At 41.1% G+C, this 15,225-nt stretch overlaps 1 protein-coding gene across 5 annotated transcripts in view; it reads right to left on the reverse strand.

Annotated features, from left to right (window-relative positions):
• NKAIN2 (sodium/potassium transporting ATPase interacting 2) overlaps window positions 1–15,225 on the reverse strand; it is a gene marked incomplete at its 3' end in the record, with an annotated part of 446,408 nt that overhangs the window by 86,647 nt on the left and 344,536 nt on the right. The window lies entirely within an intron of this gene.

A 15,225-nucleotide genomic window follows, 5' to 3' on the forward strand; every position in this document is an offset into this window, starting at 1 on the left:
AATGTCAGTTTCTGAGAATTACAAGAGGGGAGAGGCTGTTGTGCTCATGTCATGTGCTATGCATCTCATAGGTATTTCTTTGGCCACTATGAGAACATGAAACTGGACTAGGTGCGTTTTTGGCTTGATCCAACAGGGTTCTTATGATGTCCTTAAAACGTATGTATAATACATGTGACATTGTAATCACACCAAGCTCTTGTCTTTTTCCCTTCTGCTTCCATAAAAATGTTTATACACAGCTCCGTTTTATTATTTTCCTAACACTTCACAAGGCAACACTTATTGCCGAAAGCTATTTCCCAAGGCACCGTGGCTGTCTCATGTATTTTCAGTGAAAAGAATGTCTGCCACCAGCTGGCACATTCAGTAGGAACGAATATCCAGAGAAAGAGAACCAGCACATGTGCTCAGTCATGCAGAGGAAACGCAAAGCCTCACGTCACAAATGCCCTCTCTGAACCCAATCAATCCCACATATCATGCAGACAATCCCACTATTTTTATCATTAATATTTTGCAAATCAAGTTAAGATTTTTTTTTTGGGGGGGGGAGCACTGATCAAGGGAACTTCAATTCAGCAGAAGGCAGCATCTCTGCTCCTGCTCTTCACAGCCCCAAGAGATCAGTGCTGTCTCCTCAGATTCCACTGATCACTCAAACCAGCTTTCACTCCCTGCGACATCCAACAAGCTATTGATGCTGTCAATTCTAACAGTGCAGATCGCTTTTAGGTAGTACAGGTATGCTGAGGGCACAGCTTAGGCTCAACTTATTAGTAACTAAAGAAAACAACTGGTACTAAAGCACAAAAACCAGTGGATTAATTTATTATTGTTCACATCTATTATTCTGGAGCATCAAAATTCAAGATGAAACACCACTATTACAACTGTGCTGTGTATAGCACTGCTGTACACACTATTAATATAGGTGTTGCTTAAAACACGGCTGTGCATACCACAGGCTGAATGAATTTTGAGTGGACTCTAAAAATGTCTGCAATAATAGCAAGGGACCTCTCCCACCCTGCCTTGAGTAGTTGCCGTATGTTTTCTGTTTAACATCTGTGTTTCAAAGACTGCCAGGGAAACAGCTGCCTTGAAGCTGTAGAACTTAACAGGAAGTGTTGATACACATTTGGCATGTCAATATTGTATTCTTACTAGCATTCATGTTGAGGATGAATTTATAATCCCAGTTCAACAAACAGTTGCTTCCTCTTCAGGACACGGAGCTACATCTGTGCAAGTTTTATTTATTGCCTATGAATATAGTCAATCTTTTGTAAATCCTGATGATATTTGAAAGCCCTGCTAATGAAAATGAGTGTATTAAAGTAGATTTAGCATTCTGTCCAAGTGAGAAACAGGAGTGGGGGTGATATACAAAAATGTGTCTTGCTTGGCATTCTTAAGGTGGCAAAAGATGATTCTAAATGGGTTAGGTATGGGTTTATTTCAATGGAAAGGCACAAGCTGGAGTCTTCCAAACATGGTTTGCTTAGACAACTTCACAAGTGGCCTGCCTGTGAGAATGTAACATATTTTTTTTTAAAGAATGAATTTATCTAGGCATGCCTCCTCTCATGAATTCTAGCCTAGAAACTATAATTTTAAACACCTGTGATCTGATTCCCCACCCACCCTCTGGAAGTAGACATGGTCAAATCTGTCAGTTTTGGTTTCTCTCGGTTTCCAGTCTCTGGTTCTGTTTTCCACATTTCCTCATCAGTTTGTGATCAGTTTGTAAAAAAGTCTACAGGAAAACAAACCAGCATTTTAGTGCAAACTTATCTTAATAGCCACATTTTGTCTGCATTTTTTGCCTACTACACAAGTTTTGCTAATCAGTTTCCTCACGTATAATGCATTATTGTATGCTATTTTCACGAACAGATGCATGTACACTTAACCCAAGTATATGATTCTTAAAGATAAGTTACTTGGCTGGAGAAAGGCTTTGCAACAGCTGGAAAAGTGTGCCTTTCAATGGATGGCTCTGTTTTGGTTCATGTGTTGTTTTGGAAGGTTCAAATTAGGTAGGCTAGCCTTTCGGTGCAACCTGAACTGGCTTTCTTCCCCAGCCCAGTTGAAAAGCAATCCATATAGAAATAGTGCCCTTGATTTTCCGTAAGAGATACTGGTAGAGCAGCATAGGGTGTTTGCCAATCATTCTATTGAAAAATCATCCTGCAGAGATGACTGCTGGTTACACACACACACACACACACACACACACACACACACACACACACCCCCCTCAGGCTCAAACATAGTCACAACCAATAAGAATCACATATTAGATGAGACAAGTTCATGTCAGATGAACAGTTGATGTTGGAACAGTTGAAACTAGATAGTAACTCTTCAGAAATCTTTGATAGGATCAACAGGCAAGTGGGTAAGTTGATCCAGTAAACACTGTATTTCCCTCACACTATTAAGTCCCTCACCAAAACAATTCGTTCCTGCCCTTAGTGATTCCAACTTGTATCAAACACAAAAATGCAAGTCTAGTAGAGCTGAACTGAATTGTTTGCCGAGTTACAAGATGGAATTTGCTTAGTCAATGATGGGAAGCAGTTTTGAACAGCTAAGCAAATATTAAGAAAATGGAACTGTTTCTCAGATTTTTGTAAGAGTCATTGACAAAAGCACTGGAAAAAAGCCACAAAAGCTTATTTTTAAAGCTCCAAGTACTGTGCTGCTTCTAATTTTGCCCACAATTCAGGAAAGCTTGTGGATCTTTGGAGTAAGGGAACTGTACAATTCCTGAGTATGTCTGGCCAAACCTGATGAAGTTCCCTGACCTAAATGAAAACACCCTTTATATTGATTGTGATATTGTTGTTAGGGCTGGGGGCAGCGGCTATTCAGCATATATGCTGGGGAGAGAAGGCGGTACAGGGAGTATAAAAAAGGATTTTGCTTAAATTCCTTAGAACTATGCTTCCTTAGACTTGGTCTGACAGCCTAAGAGATTGTACAACTTCCCTGTGAGCTAGTTCAAGGACAGCACAATTCTTAAAAACGGTATTGAGGAGTTTTTGTACATTTCTTTCTAGTGTCCACAAATTAAATAAAAACTAGATTTAATTTCTGGGAACTGCTGAAAACACCCTGGAAAACAGATGTGCTTCTCAACAATAAAAGCAAATGTGAAACTAAGAAAACTACATCAACTCAGCTCTAATTTTCTGCCATGATATGTCATCTCATTTCGCTCTACATGCCACAATAAATTTAACAACGTGAATTCTGCTCTTTCATTCAAGACTAGATTAACAATTGGGCAATTGAATACTAGCTGAGCCCGACTAGGGCATGAATCGACATGTTGCTATGAGGAACATCTCTTAGTGGAGAGAATATCTCTTGATATGTTGGATTGAACTCCCTTAAAATCTCTAGCAGCATGGAACATGGCAGCTAGTCCCTTACCATATGAAAGGAGAACAGCTTTCATACTCTACTTAAAATGAAAATGTAAAATGCCAGTTAACTGCCTAGCATATGGAATTGCACCACCACATTTCCTACATTAAAACATAGGGGCAGGGGGCATTTTTCAACATGAGGGCTGCATTTCTTTCTAGGTAACCTTCTGAGGCCAGTATGCCAGTGGCGGACAGGACCAGAAGCAACAAGTCACCTTTTGCCATGAACTTGCAGGACAATGGAGAGGAGGAAGAGGAACCTGGTGAGGGGTTTAGCTGGGACTGGAACACTGGGCAAGCAGGGGATGGGGAAGGAAGTGCTCATGGGGTGACAGAGGATGACAAGGCAATGGGGGTCAGTGCACAGGATCCAGAGCTGCAGGACCTAGAGCCAGAGAGGCCCCTGTCTCCACAAACACAGCGGGCTCTGAGGCATAGGGAGCAGCAGGACGGGCGCTCTAGGAGGCTGAGGCAAGGCAAGGGACCACAGCCCAGCTCCTAGCTAGCCAGGTGGGGTTCACTAGCTCTGGGAGGAATTGTGTGATTCCTCACCTGGAGCAGACTTGGAACAGGTGAGGGTCAAACCCAGATATCTGCTCAACTGCCCATGTTGATGGACTTTGACTTGGATGTTCTGTAATGCTCTTCTGTCCCAACTGGACAGATGAAAGATCTCGGTTTCTAACTCCTCTCGTGAACAAGCTTCATCTCCCAATCCAGCCTTGGATAGTGTCCCTTCTTTTGCAAGATTCTGATTGTTGGATTACCGAGATGACAGCTAACTTCCTGCTTAGTGTGATGAAGAGGAAAGCGGTACCAACTTCTTCTTTAATACCATAGCTGTAGTCGATACGCCGCACAATCGAACGAAGTTCCAAGTAGCCTTATTGTACAAGGACAAGGAGCTAGGACAAATCTGAGGAGATGAAAGACCCCTTAACGATCCTCCTCCAGCCTCAGCAGTTTTTTGTCTTTTTGTTTTTGTACTCTCTGTCACTCGATGTTTTAAATCCCCTGTTACTTTTGTTATCCCCATTTATCTACTTTTACCCCCCCACCCCCATTTTATGTTGTTATTTCTATGTATATTATGCCATGGCCACACGGCTAATGCAATAAAATCTATTGATTGATTGACTTGGATGTTCATTGATTTCTACAGAAACTGTCCTTTGGGTTTGACTCTGGGTTGTATCTTGACTGTTGGACTTCAGACCTGGCTTCTTGGATTGACCCTGGACTGTGTCTTTGGACTTTGCTTGTGTGGATTGAACCTCAGACTTTGGACTTGGCATACTGACTAGCTGCCAGGTAGGCCAGGGGTTAAGGACACCTTTGTGCAGTAGGCTTGTTTGTATTTATTAGTATTAGTATTAGTATTATTAAATCAGTTCCTATGAAACATTTGAAGTGATTTCAAAATACTATAAAGCAGCAAGCGAAAAGTATTTTCTAGCCCAGAAATAACACTCAAGGAGTGTTCAAAGCAGGGCCAGTGCGGGGTGTGGCCTGGTCCAGGGATCCAGAGTGATGGCTTTGGCCCCTGGGCCATGCTATGACAAGTGTCTGCTAGAAGGCAGAACACAGCTCTTGCCACTGCACATATCTTTAGAAATAGACACAAGAAAGTGGTTGCTGTGTAATAGCTAGGAAAAAGGTGATGTGCCCTAGAATACAGTTCAATATAAGGTTCACCCACAGCCTGTTTACTCCAACTCAGGTACGAATCTCTGATTTGGTGCACTTTCAAAGGCCTTAGTTTTGTTATAAGCAATGTGGTTAGCCAACAGAAGAGCGGAGAAGGATAAAATACAAATAAATAAATCTACAGTTAGTTGTTAAGTGAATTTAAAATAAAAAAGTGTGCAGTGGTTGCTTGGCTCCCTGCACTTGACATTTGCTTCAGTTAATATGTGAAATATCTTAACAACAGCCAAGATGGCAAATTGCTTTGTGGCAAGGCTCCATTTCATCAATATTTTATAAAGAGTTAATAAATAATTGAAAGAGGTTACAACTGTATTAAAGATAAAAATGTGCACTATAGAATACTCAAGCATGTGAGTTCTCCAACTCTGACTTAAAGTGCATTCTGGGTGGGCAAGAAGCAAGTGTACAAAAAAGAAGAGTCCCAGGAAACCTCCATAAAAATAGGTTGGTGGGTTTACTGGCCACTGAAACATCCACTATAGCAAGAGGCCAGGGAGAAAACCAGTGCAGGAGTATAGCCCATGGTGAGAACAATGGGACTTCAGCACATTATTTTCATCCTATTTCAAGGTTGAAACTACATTAATCTAAAGGAGAGGGATCGTATGCTTCACAGTGAGCCACAGCATATACCTTTCTAGGAAAATCTTACCAGCTTCAGAATGGCAGTTAGGTGAAACAAAGTCATTATATGCCGGCCATGATTGAGAGCAAACTTTGCAAGCACACTATTCAAATTTTGTATTTACTGATGTATAAATGGAAAGATTCTAGGCACTGCCTGCCCAGCAGGCAAGTCTCTAAGACCTTTATTTTTAGTTGATGCGATAAAGCTGATCTGCAAATACTCTCTCATGGCACTCACTTCAATTATTAACACACAATTTATTAGTTATGTTACTATAAATGCCTTAGAGCTGAGGTTTTTCCACTGAGAGAAGAGGGACTTGACTTCTGACTTCTGGTTTCAAAACTGCACATACCTTGACATTCTTTGTGCCAAGACCTGTTGGTAAGTATTTGATCTCTCCTTTCATACAGGAGTGTCATTTCTATTGAAACTGAACCAGCACCCCAACATATTGCAGAGTAGCAAGGATTTACTTCACGGGACTGGAAGGGATTTGTTGATCTGGTTCCTGCTTTCAGTTACTGTGGGGCTGAAGGCAGATTGTGGCTGGGACCCAGGTGACATTAGGGCCTTGACTCCAATGACCCACAAAAGAGAAGAAACCAGTTTCCCTAAGGGAAAACAGGGAGTGGTGGGAATAAAACCCCATCTTCATGGCAGTTTAATAGGAGAACCTTAGAGTTAGCAAGGTTGTGAGGCAATTGAGATTTTTTCAGGGCATCAGGGAACTTCTTTCTCCTTGTTGGTGCTTGTTAAGAGGGGCAGGGGCTTCACACTGCTGCCCTCAATGTACTTTAGGATGGGCTGCAGGTTATTTATTAAGAGTGTAGCAGGAGGCGTTTCGATCCAGACAGCCTTCTTCAGCTCCAGCCTCCTGCTTGAAATACAGAAGCTGTTGCTACTTTGGTCCCAAAGGAGGTCAGGTTTTCCCTTTCTTTAGGTCTTCAGAAAAGCAATGGCGAACCTAGACAGCATCCTAAAAAGCAGAGACATCACCTTGCCAACAAAGATCCATAGAGTTAAAGCTATGGTATTCCCAGTAGTGATGTATGGAAGTGAGAGCTGAGAAGTGAGAAGGCTAATCGCCGAAGAATTGAATTATGGTGCTGGAGGAGACTCTTGAGAGTCCCATGGACTGTAAGAAGATCAAACGTATCCATTCTTAAGGAAATCAGCCCTGAGTGCTCACTAGAAGGGGAAGGCCAGATCGTGAAGCTGAGGCTCCAATACTCTGGCCACCTCATGAGAAGAGAAGACTCCCTGGAAAAGACCCTGATGTTGGGAAAGATGGAGGGCACAAGGAGAAGGGGACAACAGAGGATGAGGTGGTTGGATGGTGTTCTTGAAGCTACCAGCATGAGTCTGACCAAACTGTGGGAGGCAGTGGAAGACAGGAGAGCCTGGTGTGCTCTGGTCCATGGGGTCACGAAGAGTCGGACATGACTAAACGACTAAACAACAACAAGTCTTCAGAGTTGAACTATGAAACCTGTAAGAGCAGAGCCTTGGTTTATTTGAGGTGGGTGCTCCACTTGATGCTCCCTTCCCCTCTGAACGATCTGAATGCCTATAGCCAGTTCTGTCTCCACTGTAACCACACTAAGCCAGACTAGCATGGCACTGTGAGTTGTTGTGGGGTCTCCTATCTGGATAGGTGGAATTTTAGGTATTGGCATTCCTAAATACTGTGCATGTTGCAGAAAGTAGTAATCAATTAAGTGGATTTTTTTAAAGAAGATGCCCATCCACCCGCTCTTCCGAAAAACCCTGGATCTGTGATTCTTCCTATCCTCTGGGCATTATCCAAACAGTCTGGAGAAATATTGCAATTACTGTAGAAAATAAAAGGTCAATGGAGGCTTAAAAATGCAGCACCAAAAAGCTAACATTGTGAACATGTCACAATCATCCTCTGTGCTGCTGCTGAAGAATGGCAAAAGCCACCTAAATATTTATGGCCATTTAAGAAAATAATAATAATCTTGAGCTTCCACCTGGATGTGATAAATTCAAGGGCAGAGACAAAGAATGTAACTATTTTAATTTTTAATGTGTCATTAAAATTAAAAGGACACATTCAAATGTCCCACGTTTCCTAGCATAGGTCTGGATGCTGTTTATTTTCATTTGTGCGATTGGAGAAAATGTAGATTCTAAACATTCAGAAAAGCAGATGTTTAGATAAACACTTTTGTTACAGGGTTCGGTATCGTTGAACCCACATAACTGGCCTTGATCCATAAATCTTCATTTGTGCATAGCCTGCTGGCAGCTTTGGCTGTGAAAAAAATAGAAGGGGGAAGACGTGGCCTGGAATGAACATGTGAACTGGCTTCAGTCTTTTATGGTCCCCATTTTTTCTTCTTTATTAGGATCAATGCGATTTGCCAATGTGTTTTAAATTCACAAACCAAGAATGCATACAGACAATCTCTTAAAAGTTAAGGCATAAGCGCCCAGGATCTTTTTAAGAACATGAGAAATATATTGGTGAATAGATCAAGGCCCACCTAATATTTTAGAATTCTTTGCATGTATACCAGCAGGCCATAGGGGCTCCACCAGGGGACCGCAATTTATGTGCTATTCACCTCTTCTCCTACACAACTGAAATCTAATCATCACTGTATGATATAAACTCTAGCTCTGTTGAAGGTCCATTAATTTAAACAATTCTGAACACATGACTCTGAGACTGAGGTCTTTCAAGGTTACAAACCCTTTGTTCAATCCAGTGATAAGTCTTATCAGTGACTACTAGCCATGGAATGCTCTGTCTCCATGGTCAGAGGCAGTATGCTTCTGAATGCCAGTTGCTGGAAACCAGAGGAAATGAGAGTGCCCTTGTGCTCAGAAGAATTCCAACAGGCATCTGGTTGGCCACTGTTGGAACAGGATGCTGGACTAGATGAGCTATCGGCTGGTCTAACAGGCTGTATGTTATTATGATTTATTACTGCCACAGATGGCCAATTTTCAAATGTGCAGCCCTATGAACTTCAATGGAGGATGTTGATGCAAAGGAGTAGTCAATGTGCAAAAGTACTCCACTGTAGACTCAGGGCTCTGCATTAGAGAAAAGATAGTCCTGGTCAGCACTGTAATCCCAGCAAGAACTTGACAGGATTTTCCAGCACAACTACAATTCTGAGGCCCTGCTGGAAGAAGTCTCTTGATATGTCCTGATGTTTAAAGTCACACTGAAAACAGTAGATCTTTGATTGTCATGGTTTTGACCTTCCCACAGTCCGTCACTACTCTGCAAATTTCTTGGTGTGATTCACACATGCATGTTCATCACTCAAGGCGTTCTACAGCCATTAGAGGCTGGAATCTACGGGGAATTTGCTATATTCTTTGAAGACTCTATCACCACAGACAGATTTTTCATATTACCTCCCGTAGCCATAAGCCAAGGCCTTTTCAGTGGAACAAGTTCACACATTCTGCTTCCATTGTGTCAAGAGTACAGTTATCAAATATAGATAAATCAAGCAACATAGCACAAACATGAATGATGCAGAACCATGGATTCATTGCTTAGTTCTGCTAGTTGTTATAAAACAGAGACATGCCCCCCAAATCTGGCAGTACTGGGAAATACAGAAAGCTGCCAAGTACGTCCAGTCATCCTGTGATGTGAGAAGAAATTTGCTCTCTGACTTGTCCAGTTGCAGATACAGCCCTTTCAGCCACTCCTGTAGGAAGCGAAAATGCAGCTCAACTAGAATGAAGCCACAAACCTGGACTGTTTCAGCTCTTTATGTGTTCTTGCTTGGAAACTCTCTTAGATGAATACTTAGAAGTCCACTCAAACTTGCAGCTATGTAAGCATAGGGTAACGTTGGGAGAATATGTCAATTTTGCTTATTTCAGTTTCTCATTTTCCATTAAATTCATTTCTACATACGTTTATTTTTTATTTTTTTACAAATTACTTGGCTGGAGAACTGCATTGCAAAAGTTCATATTTTGAATAATTGCTGTATTTCCTTTCATGCATTGTTTCGAAAAGTGCCAGTTAAGCAAGATCACTTTTAAATGCAAACTGAATTGAATTTCTCCCCCATCCCTAGGAAAGGGAGAAAGTCAATGAACTTTGCTTCCGTCCCCTCTATCCATAAAACGGAATATCCAGAAGCAAGTGTGCAAAGGCATCTTGATAGGTCACACAGCTTGCAGAACAAGTTTTGGAAGTCCTCTCACCTTCCTTGCTATGGCGGCCCAGCAGCCTCCTTCTACACAGCTTCTCCCCACTAAATGGCACACCCCATGGCACAGAAGGGCTTCCATTATCTTTACAATGAAGCTTCTAAAGCAGGGTTTTCTGCATCCCAGTTTTTTAATCAACTGAGTCCATGAAAGAAAAAGCTGTTCAGCCACCAGCCCTCACTCCCTGAAGTCCTTCCAGATAGATACCTTTCAGCACTAAAAGCAATGAACTTTAATTAAGAATGACTTCCTGGAGAGGCAGCTAGAAACCAAACTCCCTATTTCTGAAGGCTGAATCAGTGATTGAAAACTTTATTTCGGTATCTGGCAGACGGCAGATTTACCATTCTAACTGTGGTGTCTGTGTCAGTTTCTTAAATTAAGTTTTCCGTAGCTGATTTGGCCTTGGGAAATGCAGAAATGTGGTTGAACTGTCTCCTGGGGCTTCTTATACTAAATTTTTTGTTTGTGTTTAGTGCTAATGCAGAATTAGAGGGACTACTGTGTCAGAGAGCTAGAAGATCGATGCTTTTATTACTCTGAATTGGAAAGCTGGTCTTATTCAATAGGGCTCTGGCTGGGGAAAATGATATTGAGAGCTTCCTTCCTCCCTTTCTTCAGAGAATTCAGAATCTTGTAAAACATTAGGAAATGTGAACTCAAAGTAGCAGAATTAATAGTATACTGCTGGTAGTTTAACAGAATGTGGTGAAATATAGATTTCATGAAAAGAATATACGTTTATCCAATAAAGGAAATGCAACATTCCAACAAACAATGCCCAAGCACCATAACTATTAAATTACTGAGAATAAGTGATAGAATGTTAATTTCCTTGCACTGAATTGTATATGATATTGCTAATGAATTGGCTCCTGCAGTGACAAAGGCATCCTGCAGTGCAGGATCCAGTCCAGTCCAGGCTAATTTCAAACCTGGTTTCAGGAAGGAACTAGCTGTGGTTGCCCTGGTGAATGCCTTATACCAGGGAATGGATGGAGCAAGGGTAAATGACACTGGAATACTATTGGCTCTCCCAGACCTCTCAGCAACTTGTCATACCAGACTGGACTGCTATAACATGCTCTGCACAGGCTCCTTTAGAGATGATTTAGAATCTTTAACTGGTGCAAAATGTGGCTGCTCAGCCTAGGTGCTTGAAACATGTGACACCTGTCTTGCACCAGTTGCGCTGGTTGCAAGTGTGTTTCGGGATCCAAGTTATAGTGCTGGTATTGACTTTTAAAACACTAGATGATTTGGGACTGGGTTACCAAAGGACTGTCTTCACTCATATCAGCACACCCACTTTAGAAGCTCGATTTGTGTGTTCACCAATGACAACAATTAGGTTGGTGGGTCTTCTTAGCAGCAGCGGAAGCTGGTGACATTTTGACTTGGCAGGGCTGCAATTTTTAACCTTGCTGTTTTCATCACAATGTATGGGCAATATCTGTACCTTCATCTCCCTTCAAATCACCTGATCTTTGCTAGGAAGCTTGTCTGGCAATCCTTCTTGTTTGTTGTTTGTTATTCCTACAGAGCCAAAGTTCCCTTACATAGTTAGGCACCTTTCTTAGGCAGTGTTTCATAGCACACAGTGGTTTTTTAATTGTTTTTTGGCAATGGATATGCAAGTATAACTAATACATGAATTCAAAAATGTACGTCCTGTGGCGCGGCTTAATTTTTAAATATAAGGTATGGAGTCAATTTTATCTGAAATTCATACTTGGGTCCTCTTACATGAAAGCTCTTCCTCTATCCAAGGAATAATTGACTTTTTTTTAGTGAGAAAACAGTGGCACACTTTCCTAAGTACGTGCTGTATAAGACCTATTGTCAAGAGGAAGGAGGCAAGGCTAATAATAATAATAATAATAATAATAATAATAATAATATGTTTATTTATACCCCATCCATCTGACTGGGTTTTCCCAGCCACTCTGGGAGGCTTACAGCATATATAAAAGACTGGAAAACATCAGACATTAAAATTTTCCCAATACAGGGCTGAATATGTGCAATTAGAAGTGTGAAGCTAGTTTATTGCCTTCAAGTGGATTCCACTCTCCAAGAGAGAATGAGGGCAGCCAAAATGTTACCTCAGAAAGGCACCTGGAGAGGTCACAACTACAAGGATCTCTGTCACACTTTGACAAAGACAGTTAAGGAGATGAGGAGTCATTTCTGAGGGGTCCTCAGGGTGAGATAATGGGAAGATTAAGATACACAGCTAGGATCCCTTTCTGGACCTTAGAATACCTGGAGGGGGATTTGTGCTCAGTAGACAGCTCCAGGGAACCTCTGAATGGGATTTGAAGTCTAGACCCAATAAAATGCACAAGCAGATACTGATGACCTTACAGGGGTCTGCTTTTCCAAAGGCGTGAGAAATAAAATCCTTAGAATCCTTTTGGGTGTAATTGTCATTGTAAGTCACTTTGAATTACTGTTTGTAAAATAAAGCAACTAATATCATCATCAATCCCTTTACATAGTAAAAATAAGATAAAGTTCACCAAAGATTATTCTTAATGGACTATCATGTACATCAGGTGATCATTTACATATAAAACGTATGCAAACTGTCTAACCCTAATGGATATAACCTTACAGTGTCCTTAATTGCTGGAAATGTTATACATTATTCTATGTACAATTCTTGCACCTATTGTGCAAATGTATAATTGGCTGATGACACAACTGTAGATTATGTTACCTGAAACACCCACCATCCATGTTTCTTATGGAACCACTTATGGGTGACTACACAAACTGTTCATATATATTCTTTGATACAATACCATCAAGTTCATCTCTACTATGTTTAAACTTGCCTATGAACCTTTGATCTCACTGCCAGACTGCTTCTAGAAGATTTTATTCTTCAAGATTTTAAACTGAAGCTTTCCAGCTTTGAGAGTTTACACTTTTATTCAGTACTTAAAGCTTTCCAAGCTTCTGAGCCAGTTATTTCATTAGATATGAATAAATTTGAATTGTCCGTACACAATGCTAAAAGGCTTAGTGTGCTCTGACCTGGCCTAACTAACCTTGCCATCCAAACCATTAAGCTTTTATTTGGAAAAGGCTGATAATGCCCCATCAGTATTCTGCTCAGAACATAATGGAATAGTTGGGGTTTTTTTGAGACTCAGTTTTATAAAACATGTGAAATTAATCAGAGATAATGGATCTCATGGAGAAGAGAGAGAAAGATCTATTCCCCTTTGTTACTGAATATTATTCAAAAACAGGAGGTGGCCAATAAGGCACCAAATGGGTTTTCTCTCTATTTACCCTTTAATGTTTCTCACTGTTTGCTCTTCTTACTCATAATAAGTCAGCCCAAAAGGTGGATGCAGTATGAGGAACTGTGACTCCTTTATACCATTAAGCATTCCTTTTTGTGATTCATATAGCATTATCACTTCTGATGTCACCATGCTGATTTCATCTCACATGCACTTTGTTCTAATGATTTTTTTAGAGACTGCCTTCAACAGATATACAATTCAACAATATCTCTGGCATTCTCAGCATTTTGTCTTGTCCTTGCAGAGTTATGTTCTTTCAAAAAATAGAGAGCATATTTAGTTATATTTGATCATTTATCTTTTACAAAAAAATGTAAATCTTAGGATCTAGCAGATGTGTGCACAAAAGTGAAAGGCAAATTATAGGGGAAGGAATTATTAACAAACACAGCATATGTAGTGGAACAGTGCCTATTACTTTTCTGTAAGGAGAGTGCAAGTGTAACTCTAGATATTGTTGGCCTAGTTTGCACATTCTAGAAATGAAAAGAGGCCTATTGTGGGCCCAGACATGGTAGAGGGAGTGGCAGAGTGAGGGGGACATTTTATTGCACAACAAAACAGACAGGACAACAGTATTGGAATAAAATAAGACCAAATCTTTATTGATTATAGATGTCTGATGGTGTGGCCCATTGGGTGTGTATCCAATGGGTGTTTATCCAACCATTGGCTGGTTGATGGTTAAACAGGGTTGACCAAGGTTAAGGGTCACCCTGCAAAATACAGTACATCACATCCCAGTGACTGGCCAAGATTACTGCAAGTGGAGGTGATAGGGCCCATCAACACCCAAGCAGGGAATCTGGACATGAAGCACCTCTTCAGGTTCCCATAAGGGGATACCCCAAGATAGAAGAGCAGGGACTAAGGATTCAACCCAAAGCCCCAGCATGGCTGGCTTTATATGGCCGGAGAGTGGATCAGAGGGAAGAGGTTCTCCTCAGGTCCACTCCCAAGCCACACCTCCTTGCATGTCCATGATCGGTCAGAGGGCCAGGCAGGTGCATCCTCGGCAGTTGGCGCAGCTAGAAGAGGCAGAAGTGCCTACTTCTGCTACGCCAAAGCCAAGAGGGGGCTGAACCAGAACAACAGGAGGAACAGGAATTGCCAACAAGGTCATCATTTGTCTATAGCTCTCTGAATAAGTAGGTTTCTTCAAATGTTGTAGTAAGCCGAGGTAAATAAACTGTATTCTAATAAATATCTATCTTTATTCTAATAATCTGTATTCTAATTAGGTTTCTTTTATATTATTTTAATCCTATTAGAGTTTAATTACTTTAAAACAATTGTCTTTTATCTGTTCTTAGCTTTTTGTATTTTATCTGTGTTGTTTTAATTTGTGTTGGCTGCCATGAGTCCTGGTCTGGGAAAAAGGCAGGGTATAAAAAAATAATAATTATACTAATAAACCAATGTTTGCCATGAATGCTGTTAAGTTGCTGTTGCTTTGCTGTTTGTTGCCTGGCTCCAGTAAGCCAAGAACAAAACTTTCCTTGCAGTTATGGTTTTTTTGGGCGGCGGGGGGTGGAGAAGCAAAGCCAGAGTTCACATGCAGTGCTAAGCTGTGCCTCATGGTTTATTTCTCCCAGGCCAGGCAGGACAGAGCAATTGACCAGCATGCATTAGCACACTGCTCCTTGGTAGTAAGCCATGATTCATGGCTTATTATGATGCACACATGATTCCATTATAGGATGTAGCCACTGTCTTTAGGCCTTTCTGCACTTCTCTTTTATAATGGTATGGCTGCTTTTAAGAAAGAATTTGGCACTAATTCTTTGCACTGTTGGTCACATATCACTGTTAATAGAGAGTGAGTGTGTTCCTCCAGCCAGTAAATGTCAGAATTATGAGCATGTGCACAGGAATGTATATATACATAGGCGCCGACTCCATGGGGCCTGAG

Source organism: Podarcis melisellensis (genome assembly GCF_964234715.1).
Source record: "Podarcis melisellensis genome assembly, chromosome: 3".
Classification (NCBI taxonomy): Eukaryota; Metazoa; Chordata; class Lepidosauria; order Squamata; family Lacertidae; genus Podarcis; species Podarcis melisellensis.